The sequence below is a fragment of the Lactuca serriola genome, chromosome 4, assembly GCF_051521515.1.
Source record: "Lactuca serriola cultivar US96UC23 chromosome 4, Lser_US96UC23_V15, whole genome shotgun sequence".
Classification (NCBI taxonomy): domain Eukaryota; kingdom Viridiplantae; phylum Streptophyta; class Magnoliopsida; order Asterales; family Asteraceae; genus Lactuca; species Lactuca serriola.
The window spans coordinates 251,446,182-251,462,954 of NC_136411.1; the positions used below are offsets into that span (position 1 = coordinate 251,446,182).

The 16,773-nt window shown below is 37.1% G+C and overlaps 1 non-coding gene across 1 annotated transcript; it reads left to right on the forward strand.

Annotated features, from left to right (window-relative positions):
• Positions 1-13,533: 13,533 nt before the first annotated feature.
• On the forward strand, positions 13,534-13,640 carry LOC145049017 (small nucleolar RNA R71). The gene has a single exon (XR_013683138.1). It is a non-coding gene; the product is annotated as a small nucleolar RNA R71 (small nucleolar RNA).
• The last annotated feature ends 3,133 nt before the right edge of the window (positions 13,641-16,773 follow it).

A 16,773-nucleotide genomic window follows, 5' to 3' on the forward strand; every position in this document is an offset into this window, starting at 1 on the left:
TGTTGCATGCAGCTAAGGTGTGGGTTGTCAAACCCAATATAGATCTATCTACAAGTATCACGCTCTCCCTATAAGAGACTCTAGTTATAAATATAGGATTTTAACCAGTACTCTATGAGTACAATGAATTAGTGCCTCACAATAGGATTTAATGAGTTTACGTGTAGTGTAATTGAAAATCCTTTTTGTAGTAGGAATATAACCTTCCTTAGTAAGTTCGTAGAGTTGATGTAACATAAACTATACCTATTATAGCTTATCGTGTATGTTTGTAGTAAATGAAAACCCTTTTTATGAACGAGTATTTTTGTTTCATAAATATAATTTAACAGGTAACACAAGTCAATATGCAGTCATCATTGATAAACACTTTGCTCAACAATTACAAAGTGTTAGCAAACTTGTAAACTGGTTGTAACTAGTTTTACTTTTCTGTCACTGTTTTTGTAAAAATCACAAAAAACTCATCAGCGGTCAAAATCTAAATCTGTAAACTCCAGAAGTTCAGAAAATGTGTCTAGTATTCTCACAATTTTTATTATGATTTTTAATGGTCCCTAACTACAGTGAAATTGACCATTTTCATTGACTGGTCTGAAATCTTTGCTGTAGTGATAGGCAGTTTTGTAAAAATTACCATAAATTGTAGAAAAATTGTATAAACATGTGCAAGTAGTCATTTGAAAGTTATAAACCTGAACTCTTTGCATATTGAAAATGTTTTAATGTTATGGAGATTAAGATGGATAAACCAGTTCGCGATAGAGCCACAAATTTTATGTTGAAAGGTGTCATTTGAGTTTAAGCATGTTTTGGTGTTGTAACTTGTATTCTCCCCAATAAACTAGAAGAAAACATGAAAGATGGGGGTATGAACTCACCTTGAGTGATTCCCTGAGATGGATGGTTGAAGACCCCATTACGCCTTGTTATGAGTGTTTTACACCCCCGAAGGTACTTAATAGTGCTTTATAAAGCCATTATATCCCTCACCATGGCTAGGGTTTAGATTTTCTGAACATTTTAAATTTATGAGTGATACTTTGTGTTATGATAGAAAGTTGTACAATAGAAAACATAGAATATACCCTATCATACAAGCACTAAATGAGTTTAACGGTTTGACCTGTCGACTTTTGTTGACTTTGACTTGACAAGAAGTTGACGGTTGTCACAACGTATAACGATTTGTTTGTCTCTCAGGTTTGGATTTAAAGAGGATATAACGACTCGATGATTATCATTCGGACTAACTGAAATATGAGAACCAATACTAGTGAAGTCTAAAATTATAAACATGGGAGATGGGTATGCGACACGGTCAAGATGGATCCTTCCCACTACCAGAAGCACAACCTAAAAAACAATTAATCCACAATTGTAAGCAAAAATCTTAGTGAGGTACCCAAAATATTACAAACACCAAATTAACAACTATACATATTAATACTGGGTTTCTTTTACTCACGACCTCTTTTGTCTTGTCACCATTCAAATAAGGCCTATTTGACTCACGAACTCTTCATACATGTTATCATCCCAACCAAACCTATTTGACTCACAGATTATCTGGTCTTGTCATCATCCCAACAAAGCCTATAAACAAACAAGAAAACAAGTAAGACCTTACTAGTCTAGCTAAGCATAGGATCATGTCCTATTATTATAGAGGCATCCAACACACAAAAATGATCTAATCATGTCATAAGTAATATAGTAAGAAAACTAAAATGAATGAAAAGTTGAAATCCTAACAACTTGGAGTCACACAGTATCAGCTACACAAACTGCCTAAACCAAACATGTTCAAAAAGTCTGACTAACAGCCAAACTGGTCAAAAAATCAATGGTCACCGATCATCTGGTCAAAGTCAAAGATCAACGTCCCTGTATTATAAAGACAACCCTGGTTGAGTCATGATTCACTAAATGACAAAATAATGGCGACTGGCCATCGCGACTCGCGTCATGACACCCTTAACAACCGCTTCTTAATTCTTAGTAAACAACCAACTTTTTCCTAAGGTCTTAATCCGTTAAGACCAAGGCCTCAAACTTCCAGAACACATCGAAATAAGGAATTAATAGATAACATTTCCATCTTTATTCATTTACATTCATCAAACCAACCGAATTCCATGTCTAATTAAATTTGTTATTAGAGATTCCATAAATCTAGGAATTACATAACAACATATAGATAATGATCGATATCTAGCGAGTTGAATTCAAACGGATGGGATAAAGGATACGTAACCATTTATTTGTTTTGCAACTTGGATCCTAGACTTTGATAAGTAGTGTTTTTGGAAAATAAAAGGGTATTAATTATTAATGATTAAATATTGAAAATACTAAATGAATTTTGTTAAAATTTTGTACTTAAATAATCCATTCTCATTATCTTAAATTGTCATTTTCCTTAATGAGTTAATTAAACATTGGAATAATGCAAGGCTAAAATAGTCACCTAGTGTGATCTAAGAGGCCCATGTCTTATGGACTGAACACCTTTAAGCCCAATAAATCTACTAAAGCCCACATATATGGATCTTGTGTCTTTTGTGAAGAAACTAGACATTGGAAGAGGATTTACTCCTGTTATTTGGAAAGAAAGTCTGGAAGAGACTAGTACATCTAGTATCTACTAGACAAAACTCATACTTTTCATATAACACTTAGGTACTTGTTACGTAAATGTTAATCTAATATTTTCAAAATGTTTCGAGATATTTACTGGAGAGTAACCAACTGAGCACAATCAAGTTGGAACTACACTCTCGGATTTTAGTTTATTATTTATGCTTAGAATATAAATTACTTGTAATGTAAAACAATATTTGTTTTGGAACAATGTATGTTTTAATTTAGCATGTCTAAATTTATGTCTCAGTTATTTTATTCAAATGTTTGATAATTTACTCAACCATTTTTCATAACGATAATATTCATATTCTGAAATGATTAACTTCTATTTATGAGACTAGATCTCTTAATAGAATTGTAAAGTAAATATTAACATTTTCATAAATAAAATCAAGTTCTATATACAAGCACTTTTTGACTTAAACTTGTTTTAAATCAAACTCATTTTTGACATTGTTATCTTTATCATATGAATGAAATTCACATATTCCAACTTCAAGAAAGGGATCATTGAAGGAAAATAATGTAGTTTATTTGACATATGTGAACCTTATTTATATGTAAATGATTCCTAATGATATTTTCACTAAGGTGTAGAGAAAATAATTAAGGAACTATACAATTTGGTGTATGACTTCCTTTCTAATGAATGTCTAAGATTAAGCACAAGTGTGTGAAATCTCTCCCAAATCTCTCTAAGTATGTGAAATCTCTCCAAGAATCTGAAATCTCTCCCAAATCTCTCCAAGTATGTGAAATCGCTCCCAAATCTCTCTAAGTATGTGAAATCTCTCCAAGAATATAAAATCACTCCCAAATCTCTCTCTCAACTTTTTATAACCATTCAGGGCATCCCGACCCTTAAGTTAGTCAAAAACCGCGAAAAACGAGAAGTTTATTTGAAAAACATCCATTTAGGGCCGAACCTCTTAGAGGCGAATGATGTGTGTTAAACTAACTAGTTTTAACCTACTTTTTATTTTTGAATTTGACACACAAAAGGCAGTGGACATGTCAATTGATAATATAAATTAGCAAGTAGGGTATCGAACTCAGGGAATGGAAATTAATCTAATTACTAGAATTATCTAAAACAATTAGTAAAATAAAGGGGTTTTCTCTACTTTTGCAAGACTAGAAACTTAACTAAAACTTAACTAATTAACTAATAGCTGAAAACACGTAAATATCAACTAAATTCAATGATCAAAAGGGTTTTTGTTTAGGTTTAACTCATTTACTCCTATGGTTAATTTTTATGGTAATGTAATGGATTAATTGTTATTTGGCTACCGAGTAAGGTGATTAGATTCACATTCGTTATTACCAATCCTAAGAAAATAGATTAGTTTAACTAGTGATCAAGTGATTAAACTAACAAATTTCCTAGTTTAATTATTCGGGTTAAATAAGACTTGTAATTAGCTAATTAAATTGGTGATTCAATTAACCTCTTGATGATGGTGTATCACTCAAGCTCACACATTAATTTACCCATTCTCTAGTTAATCCTAGTTTCATATTTACTATTTCTAGGCATATAGCAATGTGTTCACATAAACTATATGAGATAAGCAATGAAGAGATGTTCATGCAACTTAATTACTTAGCAATTAACAGAAAATAGTTATGGATAATGGATAAGGGTCTTTAACAAGCTTATTTAACAAAATTCACCACATAACAATTAATCAAAATAGTAAATTAATCCATAGGAGCAAACTTGTCTACCCTAAATAGAAACTAACGAAATTAGTTCATGATTATAGTTGATAAAAGCCTAAAAACGAATTCAAACATGTTAGACATAGTTCTATTCAAAGGTAAAGTGGAAAATTAAACCTAAGTTGCCTCATTCTTCTTAGATTTGACGATTAGGGTTCTTCTCACATTTTTCAGATCTCCAGTTGTCTCCTTACTCGCCAAGTAAGTTTCCCAAAAGCCAAAGAAAGAGTCAATTCGGATTTGTGGCTTCTATTTATAGATATCTCAGAACATGGGCTACCCGTCGAGTAGACAATCGACTCAGCGTGTCCCCTTGAGGAATCCATATACGACAAGGACTCCACCTGTAGCTTTGCGAATGTTCATATGTACTCGTTGAGTAGACGTCCCTACTCGCCAAGTAGCTTCATGTTTTAGCATTTTTTTTCTTCTTTCTTTAGTTCCCGAGCTTCCGATCGTATCTCCTGCTTCCTTTTGCTTCCGAGCTTCTCTTTTGGACCGCAAATACAATTTGAACACTATTAAGTACCTTTTATCCATAATATGTAAATAATTAGCTAATAAATGATGAAAATCTATACTAAATATATAGCCAATTTTGCACATATCAAAATACCCCACACTTAACTTTTGCTTTCCCCCAAGCAAAACTGAATTTAAGCAAACTAATATCAAATAAGACAATTCCAATCGAACCTAGCCATTATGTGAAGACCGCAACGCATGCATTTGTGTCTAAAATTTTCCTAAGGACCCCTCTCAATCCTAAATATTCACAATCATCATAAACACTTGCCCCGCTTCTTTTAAACCATCCTCATTTTATGCATCCCAGCGAATCCATCTGCAGAAAACCTCCTAACCTCAAGGTATTTTTGGTTGAGAAACCCAAGCATACATAACTAGAAAATTACAAATTTTTTGATACCAATATGAACCTATATTTAGAATTCTTCACTTCCTTGATAACTTGATCTTTATTTCTTTGAATTCACCAACTTTTGGTTTTTGGTATCTTTATCTTTTGATCCTTCAGAATTTTGATCTTTTGATCTTCACTTTAGTTGCTCCAAAATTCTTCAATCTTTTCTTGTAATTCTCTCTTTTTTTCACTCAAAACCCTACATGCTTAAGCAGGGGTGCTCAACTTCAACCTTTATTGGTTAAAGATAATAGTTTTCCTGGATATATTTCAAGTACACGATGCTAAACGTTTTGCATCCCTCAAACTAATCAAGGTTGTGTTTTTGTCCATGATTTCACTAGAATGAATAGGGCCACAAATGCATTGTAACATATATAGGCTCAACTAAACATTTGGGTCTTCATGCAATCACCAAACATAATATTAGCATGATTCCTAATTGCTTTTTACCAAACTTCCTAACTTAAGTCCTAGCAATTTTGTGCACAAATTTTGAAAATTTACCTAATGTAATAACCAACCCCCTACCCCAAACTTAAATCATGCAATATCCCCATTGCATGTTGTGCATGAAAAACATAAAAGTAAAGAGAGAATTGGAACAAACTCCCCTGGGATAGTAGTCGCGAGGTTGATTTTTTTCCTTGAAGGCTCCATCTTCAATTGACTTTAAACATTGGAACAACTCATCCATGTCTTGGGTGTCAAATTTCGTGTGGCACAGCTCCAAATATGCAGGAAAATTGTCTTGAAAAATCTTCGGGAATTAGCCTTTAAAGAATATGAGTAAACCCATATCATATGTGGTCAAAATACAAATTTTGATAGTGAAATATTGAGTAACTTTCCGAGTAAATACGGCTAGTCGACGAGTAGAAGGGCTTTTAGCAGAAAAGTCATGGTTTCGCAAGCGGAATCGCCGAGCCCAAAATATGCACTCGGCGAGTACATCGTTGAGTGATAAATATATCTTCTGCTTTTGAGTTCGTTTCTGTTGTGGTTGGGTATAATGATTTAGTGCCTTTCCTTCATTTTCCTTTAATAAGCAACACTCCTAAACCCTCTTTGATAACGGACTCGACCTTAAACTCAAAAATTGCACATTTTATTCTAGACCCAACCCTTACTCTAGCCTTGACATTTGAAACTCTTGCATGCATCCTAACCTCAATCTGAAAATAAGAGCAACCACAAGTGATAAAAATAAATTCCTACTTATCGTCCTAAAAGTTTCAAACCCACAAAAGAAATAGAAGTAGTTTTTAAACATCCAAAACAAAACAAATAAAAATATCAATCATCATCCTCCTCTTCATCGCCTCCTATCCCGCTTCCACTAGCTTGGTTCCTCCTTGCTTGCAATCTTTCCTCCCAACTTGGCACATAGAGGAATCCGGGTCTGGGCCTTGGTGTGATATTCATTTGTTCAAACAAATAAACAAATGATTCATTGTTATAGTTCATGCTTCTCCCAAGGTCATCTTGGTACCTTCTTGCTTCAATGTTGTACCAATCCATAGGCAACTCTTCATCCATCGGAATGAACGGTGGGTCTTCCCGGAGTTGCTCCCGCCTTTGCCTCACCCTTCTTCCTGGCTCCTCTGGTACCATCACCTCATCCGTATTAGGGATGCCAAAATTCCCTCCACCAAAATCTTCTACGATTCTTGCCCTCCTAAACAATGTAGTGCTGAAAGGAGGAGTAGGAATCATGGTCAACATCCGAGCTGCCCCTTGTTCCAAAATACCATATGTCCTTGCTAATCTTGTGACAAACTTGCCCCCATTAATCTTGGAGGTGATCCGCTCTTTTACCGCCCCCTCTGCCAAGTATTTCACCAAGCAATATGGCAGATTGTAGAACACATCAGGAGTGATAATACTCCACATGTAGAAAATGTCAAGAGTAGGGACTTTATCATCATTTTTCTGCATGTTAATTGTACTTTCGATAAGACTATGTATCAAGCGGTGAATTGGGGAACGAATACTCCCCTCTTGTGCGGATGATGGAATGTAGACCCGATTGGCGATTGTGTTCCACCAAGTCGATGCAACCACTCCCTTGGGTAAGTCCTTGTGACAATGCTCTAAAAATATTTCAAAATTTTTAGACATTATCAGATCTTGATCATAAATCCCCATCCTCCATGCAAGTTCTGCAATGCTGCATTGACACAGCTCCCTACCAAGACAGAAAGTAATAATACTTGGATTGTAATAGTCACTACCACCTCAGAAGGAGATGGTAGCAAAGGACTCCGAACACAATTCCTGACAAACATGCTCTTGAATCTTAAAGGGTCGGCTCCAGCCATCGCAAATTATTGTCATCCCATCATTGTGGAAAGACTTGACCAAGTAAGGGGTCAACTCTTCCTCCAATCTAGTTTGACCAATCCAGTGCCAGTCAATTTCATTAGGGACATATATCTCCTTGCCCCTCAAAGTTGTCAGCTTTTTCTTTGCACGGGCAAGGGAAGACTTGGAGGTTATTTAGGAAAAAATAACCATGAGAGATCCCCATAGCTGCCTCCCCTTGAACTCTATCCATGCCTCGACATAATTCCTGCAAAATAGAATCAAGAAGAGCACAAACAAAACAAAAAGCAGTTAAGAACAATTAAAATTTGGGCATCTGTGACCCGGACTCACCGAGTCCACGAGCCGACTCGGCGAGCAAGATGAACATTGCGAGTCCAATCCAATCGGGTGAACTTTACTATGCGATTTCTATAGATTAACCCAGGGGTTTGCTTCGGTATGTTCCAGGAGCATAAACATGTAAGAAATTTCATCTAGAACGTCCTAATTTATCAAGAACTCAAAACCCTAAAATCCAAGTTTAGTCAAAATAGGGATTTTGCAGAAATTAAAGGTATAACTCTACCAAATATTGAAAATTTTACAAGATTAAGAGTGAAAATTATTACCTTTGAGTTGGATTTGCAAGGAAATAGATGAAATCAAGATGAAAGCTTGAGAGGGTTTTGCTCGTCGAGTATGAGTGGCGGCTGGAAGAATGGTTGAAAGTGTTTTACAATTAGGGTAAAACCCCTTTTACAGAATGTAAAAATAATTATTTTTTTCGTGTAAATACGTGTACTCGCCGAGTAGATATACCTACTCGCCGAGCAGTAACGCGATTTCGCGTTTAATCGGGACTTCTTACGTGGGCTCGCCGAGCAGGTTTAGGGACTCGACGAGTCTTTCATTCAGAAAGCTAAAAATATTGAGTTTTTTGAATCATATGCTACCAACCCCATACTCGAGCATTTCTTGCCCTCAAGCAATCATCATAAGCTCAGAAGAAGAATGATAAAAGCAGATCCTAAGAAAAGCGAAGATAAAAATGAAAAATAAAGGAAAAAAGAAAGCAGACTCTAAACTCGGGTTGCCTCCCGGAAGCGCTTCTTTTTAAGGAGTCATTAGCTGGACTCCTTCCCGCCTTAAGTTTCTGTAGTTCCTCCCAGAAGCAGCCCTTCTTCAAGACCTTCTTCTCTTGGAATTCCTTCTTCATATCTCTTCACTCTATGACCATTAACCTTGAAAGGAGTTTTGTCTCTTGATATAAGCTCAATAGCTTCATGTGGAAAAACTTGCTTCACTATAAATGAACCATCCCATCGTGTATTTAGCTTGCCCAGGAAAAGTTTGAACCTTGAATTAAAGAGTAACACCTTTTCTCCTTCATGAAAGTCCTTATTACCCTTTAAGCTTTTGTCATGCCAATTCTTTGTCTTTTCTTTGTATATCAAGGAATTAGTGTAGGCCTCATTTCTAAGCTCTTCAAGGACATTCATTTGCATCAACCGGTTGGTTCGAAGTTCAGCCAAATCAAAATTGCACATCTTTAGAGCCCAAAAAGCTTTATGCTCAATTTCTATCGGTAAGTGGCAATTCTTTCCATAAACTAGCCTATATGGTGTAGTACCAATAGGTGTCTTGAAAGCTATTCGGAAGGCCCAAAGTGCATCATCTAATTTATCCAACCATTCCTTTCAATTTCCTCCAAACGATCTTTCTAAAATTCTTTTTAACGCCCTATTCATCACTTCAGTTTGCCCACTAGTTTGTGGATGATAAGATGTGGAGAACCTATGATGTACCCCATATTTTTTCAACACTTTGGCTAATTTATCATTTGCAAAGTGAGTGCCCCGGTCATTAATAAGAGCTTTAGGAACTCCAAATCTTGAGAATAACTTCTTTAGAAATCGTACCACCACCCGAGCATCGTTAGTTGGTAATGCTTTTGCCTCTGCCCACTTAGACACGCAATCGACCGCCACCAAGATATATTTATTCCCTTTGGACATCGGGAAAGGTCCCATAAAATCAATCCCCCACACATTAAATATTTCACAAATTTGAATACTGTGTTGGGCCATTTCATTTTGGGATGATATATTCCCCGCTCGTTGGCACGAATCACATTCTTTGACGAATTGAGCAGCATCTTTAAAAATTGTGGGCCAATAAAACCCAATATAAAAAATCTTTCTAGCTGTGTAGTGTGCTCCATGATGTCCTGCAGCGGGCCTGCTATGATAGTGTGCCAAGATTTCTCGACTCTCCTTCCCGAATACACATCTTCTTATCATTCCGTCTGCGCAGCTTCAGAAGAGATACGGCTCATCCCAAAAGTAGTACTTAATTTCTGAAAAGAATTTCTTCTTTCATTGGCAGGTCAAGTCTTTTGGAATGTAATTGGTTTCTAAGTAGTTAGCTATATCCACAAACTATGGCATTTCTCCGGATACTACTAAAAGGTATTCATCTGGAAAATCGTCTCCAATCTTGTTTTCTTCCAACTCCTCCAAAGGCGGGTTCTCTAATCTTGACAAATGGTCGGCCACTACATTTTCCATTCCCTTTTTATCGTGTATTTCAATGTCAAACTCTTGCAAAAGTATGACCCAACGGATCAATCGGGGCTTAGCATCTTGTTTAGTAAAAAGATACTTTAGGGACGAATGGTCGGAAAAAACTATGGTCTTGGATAATACCAAATAAGGGCGGAACTTATCAAAAGTGTATACCATAGCTAGTAGCTCCTTCTCGGTAGTAGTGTAGTTCTCTTGAGTTGGGTTCAATGTCTTGCTTGCATAGTAGATCAGCTGAAAATGCTTGTCAACTGTTTGTCCCAAAATATCTCCCATAGCATAATCACTTGCATCACACATTAGCTCGAAAGGAAGATTCCAATTTGGTGCTATCATGATATGAGTAGTGGTTAATCTTTCCTTTAAAAAACGAAATGTTTCATGAAATTCCTTGGAGAAATCAAATGGGGCATCCTTCAATAGTAATTGAGTCAAAGGCCTAGTAATCTTCGAAAAGTCTTTAATGAAGTGACGATAAAATCCCAAATGGCCAAGAAAACTCCTTACCCCTTTTACATAAGTTGGAGGGGGGAGATTAGCTATTGTGTCTACTTTTTCTCTATCCACGTCTATCCCTTTCCTTGAAACTTTGTGACCCAATACAATTCCTTCTTTCACCATGAAATGGCATTTTTCCCAATTAAGGACAAGGTTTGTCTTCTCACATGTAGCTAGCATCAAGTCCAAATTAGATAGGCAATCTTCAAAAGATGACCCGAATACCGAGAAATCATCCATGAAGACCTCCGTAAACTTCTTTATCATATCATGAAAGATGGCCATCATGCACCTTTGGAAAGTGGATGGTGCATTGCATATCCCAAAACGCATGCGTCTATATCCAAATGTTCCACTCGGGCATGTAAAAGTGGTATTCTCTTGGTCTTGGGGGTCTATTGGAGTTTGAAAATACCCTGAAAACCCATCAAGGAAACAATAGTACAAATGGTCGGAGAGTCTTACGAGCATTTGGTCGATAAAGGGTAAAGGAAAGTGATCCTTGCATGTGGCATCATTTAGCTTCCTATAATCTATGCAAACTCGCCACCTGGTTACCGTTCTGGTTGGAATTAATTCGTTATCCTCATTGACCACCACCGTCATGCCTCCTTTTTTTGGTACCACTTGCACCGGGCTCACCCACGGGCTATCGGAGGATGAGTAAATGATTCCGGCATCGAGTAGTTAACCACCTCTTTTTTTTATGACTTCTTGCATGTTCGGATTAAGTCTTCTTTGGCGTTGAACTATAGGTTTAGCTCCATCTTCTAATTTAATCTTATGAGAACAATAAGCTAGACTAATTCCCTTAATGTCGGTGATCTTCCATGATATAGAACTTTGCCTCTTCCTCAATACTCTTATAAGACTTTCCTTCTCATGTTTGGCCAAATCAGCAGCTATAATTACAGGTTTTTGTTGGCCATCTTCAAGAAACGCGTACTCCAAGTGATCTGGTAGTGCCTTATGTTCTATTTTTGTGTTCTGAATGTTGAACACGTCGAGTCCAATGAAGGGACTCGTCGAGCCCTTCGTAAAATCCGTGACTGATTGGGTTTCTTCGGATGGACTCGTCGAGTCGGTCGAGACTACTCCGCGAGTCGAGTGTTCTACACTTCTGATTAGATCATTATACTCAGCTTCCTCTAGTAGTCTTTCTATTTCCAACATGTCTTTTTCCGCATAAAATTCTTCTTCATGTTTGACGGTGGATTTGTTTGACTCATCTTTGTCCCATTCCTCCATTAATTATTCCAACATGTCAACCGAAAATGTCGTGTCATCACTACTCCTTGGATGTTTCATGGCTTGATCAACCCCAAAAGTGACTGATTCGTCTCCCACCCGAAGATTAAGTTTAGAATCTCGTATATTAACTATAGCACTTGCGGTGTTAAGAAAAGGTCTTCCAAGTATTATCGGGACTTGAGGATCCGCTTCCATGTCTAAAACTATGAAGTCCAAAGGAAACACGAACTTATCAACCTTCACCAATAGATCTTCACATATTCCTCTTGGGAATGTAACCGTTTTATTTGCTAGGTGAATCGCCATTCAAATTGGCCTTGTCTCTGGAAGGTCTAATTTCTTGAAAAACGAGTATGGCATGAGATTTACACTTGCCCCTGAATCACCCAATGCATAAATGGTAGCCAGGTTTCCAAATTGGCAAGGGAATGTTAAGCTTCCCAGATCACCTTTCTTCTTAGGTAGTTTGTTCAACATGGCAACTAAACAATTCTCATTTAGGACCACTTTCTTCACCTCTTCCATCTTCTTTCTATTAGTTAGAAGCTCCTTGAGGAATTTGGCATACTTCGGCATTTGTGCAACCGCCTCTATGAAAGGCATATTAATCTGGAGAGCCTTTATATGTTCCAAAAACTTCTGGTAGTCAACTTCATTTTTTTCTTGTCTAGCTCGACCCGAAAAGGGAAGTAGAGGGTGATATGGCTTAACAGGAGGCTTGTTTTTATGTTCAGGTGGGGGACTCGTCGAGTCCATAACGTCGACTCGACGAGTCGAGTCAGGATTTTGTGATTCTTCATGTTCTCCTTTATCCTCTTGCACCAGTTTAGGATCTTCTTGCTGAATAGGAGTCAGAGGAGTCAGAGGGGTTATAGTCTTCTCTCATTCACTTGTTGTGCAAGTTGCCCCAGCTGCTTTTCAATGTTGCGAATAGATGCTTGCTGATTCCTAAGCAAGGCTTGTTGACCTTTCATCATAAGTTGGTGTTCTCTCAACATATTTTGTTGATCTTTAGGTGTAGCATCGGTAACATTGTGTCTTTTCTCGGATGCGGCAACGAATCTTGTAAGCATGTCTTCCAAATCTGATTTCTATTCATGTACTGGTTCCTCCTTTTGATAATAGCCTCTATCCTTTTGCTTATACTTTTCTTCCCTTGTCTTTTTGTACTCAGCATATGGTAGCCATTCTTTCTTTGGTTTCCGCTAATTGTCATCAAACCTATCACCACCTGAATAGCACACTTGTACCTTCCGGTTCCCATTCTCATCAAGATCACATTCTTTTGTAAGGTGGGGACCTCTACAGTATTCACATCCCACTCTAATAGCATGGATGGATTGGTCCATCTTAGTCATTCTTCGGTCCATGATTTCCAATTTTTCCATCATCGCTGCCATGTCATCAGTGATAGAATTTACCACCCCTCGAGTCAAGTCATTCCTTGGGTTATGATATTCTCTAGAGTGCTTAGAGAATTCTTCAATTAGTTCTTTGATCATCAGGGGTGCCTTCTTTGTGAGAGGTCCTTGCGAGTCAAGGAGCTGCCTAGTTGTTAAATTGACTCAATCATAGAAAATGGAGACTTCTTGTTGACTACTTAGATCATGATGTGGGCAGTTCCCTAGTAGGCCCTTGTATCTCTCCCAAGCCTCATAAAGTGACTCTCCAGCTTGTTGTTCAAAGTTGGCAATGGATTTCTTCAACTTGGCTATCTTCGAAGGAGGGAAAAACTGGTCAATAAATTCTTCTTTCATCTTGGCCCATGTGGTGATGGATCTGGGAGGGAGTGATTTGAGCCAATCCTTCGCAGCTCCTTTGAATGTGGCGGGAAGCATACAAAGTAAAACAGTTTCATGAGGTACATTTGGAACATTAAATTTGTTGGCTACATCGTTGACCTCGTCCAAATGTTTGTATGCGTTTTCATGATCTTTTCCATAGAAAGGAATATCCTTAAGTTGAGCAAGTATGTGGCCTTTGAGTTCGAAAGTAGTTGTCGCGGGAATCACGATTTGCACGAATCCTGGGCCGGTATCGTCACATATCCTCTTCTTCCATTCACCCATAGGAACTTCATCAATGTTTGCCATGGTGTTAGCGGGTTCGTCTTCAAAATCACTTTCTTCTTTGGATTCAGTTTCTTCACTTTCGGTTTCGTACTCGGTGTCCTCCTTCTTCGGGTCTTCGTCCACCACTGAAGAGAATCTGGATTCTCCTACTTTCTTGCCTTTTTCCTTACTAAAAACGGCTTTTAAATTCTTCAACGGTGAATTCTTCGATGTTGCGGTTTCTCCTACATTCTTGCCTTTGTTTTTCATCAAGTTTGCTTCCGGATCTTCAAGCGGTGGGATCAAAGGTGTACCTCCTCCCCTGGTCATAAGCGAACTGCAAACAAAATAGAGAACACGTGTAAAAAGAATAAAAACAAAAATGAGTTTCAGCGATGGACTCGTCGAGTAGCTTCGATTGCACTCGGCGAGTTCAAGGCTAAAACTGAAAAAAATAAAATAAATTTTTTTTAACAAATCAGATATAATTAAAACTAAACCTAATACCTAGATTACTAAAGCAGTAACTTTGTGCAAGATTAATCTCACACAAAGGATCGGTAATACTAGAAATTAGAATTAATTTTTGAATTGTTCCCCGACAACGGCGCCAAAAACTTAATGTGTGCTAAACTAACTAGTTTTAACCTACTTTTTATTTATGAATTTGACATACAAAAGGCAGTGGACCTGTCAATTGGTAATATAAATTAGCAAGTAGGGTATCAAACTCAGGGAACGAAAATTAATCTAATTACTAGAATTATCTAAAACAATTAGTAAAATAAAGGGGTTTTCTCTAGTTTTGCAAGACTAGAAACTTAAATAAAACTTAACTAATTAACTAACAGCTGAAAACACGTAATTATCAATTAAATTGAATGATCAAAAGGGTTTTTGTTTAGGTTCAACTCATTTACTCCTATGGTTAATTTTTATGGTAATGTAATAGATTAATTGTTATTTGGCTACCGAGTAAGGTGATTAGATTCACATTCGTTATTACCAATCCTTAGAAAATAGAATAATTTAAGCAGTGATCAAGTGATTAAACTAACAAATTTCCTAGTTTAATTATTCGGGTTAAATACGACTTGTAATTAGCTAATTAAATTGGTGATTAAATTAACCTCTTGATGTTGGGTCAATATTATGGTTTATACATTGCTTTTCTAGGAAATTGTATTTTTAAGTAATATCATATAGGTGTTTACGGCCTAATGGGTGTTTACGGCCGTAAACCCATTTAAAGGCTCATGTTTCCTGTGTGGTATATATAGGGGTGAGGGTGTGAGGAATAGATTGATGAACACTAGTGGAGAGCTTAAGTGTGTGCATTTGAAGGTGTTCTAGAGAGAGAGAAAAGAGAGTGTGTGTAAGTGTGTGTGAATCTCATGTAAAGGATCATCATTCTATTAATTAATAAATTGAGATTCATATTATTCTTCTTCTCCTTCTCTTCTATTTGATCTGACATCATCCGTTTGATTGAGATTCCACACCATCAAATGGTTCTGAATGATACACAAGCAAATTAGGGACTTACAATTGGTATCAGAGCCTTAACCGGTGTCAAGCTTCATTCAATTGAGATTTGGGGTGCTTAATCTAATATTATTATCGCTCGAACATTGGTTTTGGTGTTCTAGTGGTTAAAGGATCTGAATCTATTGCAAAAACGTGTGTTTGAGAGCTTTCTAGGAGTTTACTGCCGACCGTAAACACTATTTACGGTTCAAAACTTAAGATCTTCATCCACCGTAAACTGTGAATCTTCAAAAACCGCAAACAAGGCTTCAAGAACTTTAAGAACCGTAAACTCATAAACCGTAAACTCATAAACCGTAAACCCAGTTTAGGGTCTTAAACTCGTCAACCGTAAATACCTTTGTGATTTTAAATTGCTTTAATTGCAAATGGATTCTCAAAGTCAAAGTCAAAGTCATTTTCACGAACTTGATACTGTCATGGGCACTACTACACGTATTCCAAGATTGATGTTTGCAGATGGTTTTCCCAAGTGGAAGTACATAATTGAAAAATACATTAAGATGAAAGATTTCAAAGTCTGGAGAAGTATTCTTAGAGGCCCTGTTAGAATCACTATGATAGTTGGAGGCCAAGTGATTGACAAGGCTGTTGAAAACTACACTGATGAGGAGTTTGAAAAAAAATTGAGGGGCAGGAAAGGGCTTTAGCCACTTTAACCATGGCATTATCTCCCGATATTGCTCAAGGTTTTCATGAGTACACCTCAGCTAAAGATCTATGGGAAGCACTAATTGAAGTTTATGAGGGCAATGCAAATATGAAGGAGAGTCGGCAGGACATGTTGAGACAAAAGTTTAATATGTTCAACTACATTCCAGGAGAGACTCTTAAGGCTCAGCTGCAGCGGTTCACAACTCTCACGACTGACATGAACATATCTGGGATTTTCTTGACCAAGTCAGAAATCAACAAGAAGCTTCTAAATGCTCTTCCTAGATCATGGGATATGAATGTTGCTGTTATTAAGAAAACCAAGGATTTAAATCGCCTCACTCTTGTTGAAATTATGGCGATCATCAAAGCTTGTGACGTTGATGATAAATAGAGAGAGATTAATCATGTGAACTCATACTCTACTGCAAATCTTGGAATCTCATCCAACAATGCCTTCTCATCAATCATTTCCTTCTCAGGTCAAGCCTTTGCAACTCAACAACCTCAGATTCAAACCTTCGTTGCTGTATCATCCATCCCTCACCATCAAACTCAGCCATATGTCACTTCACAAGTTGTCCCTACT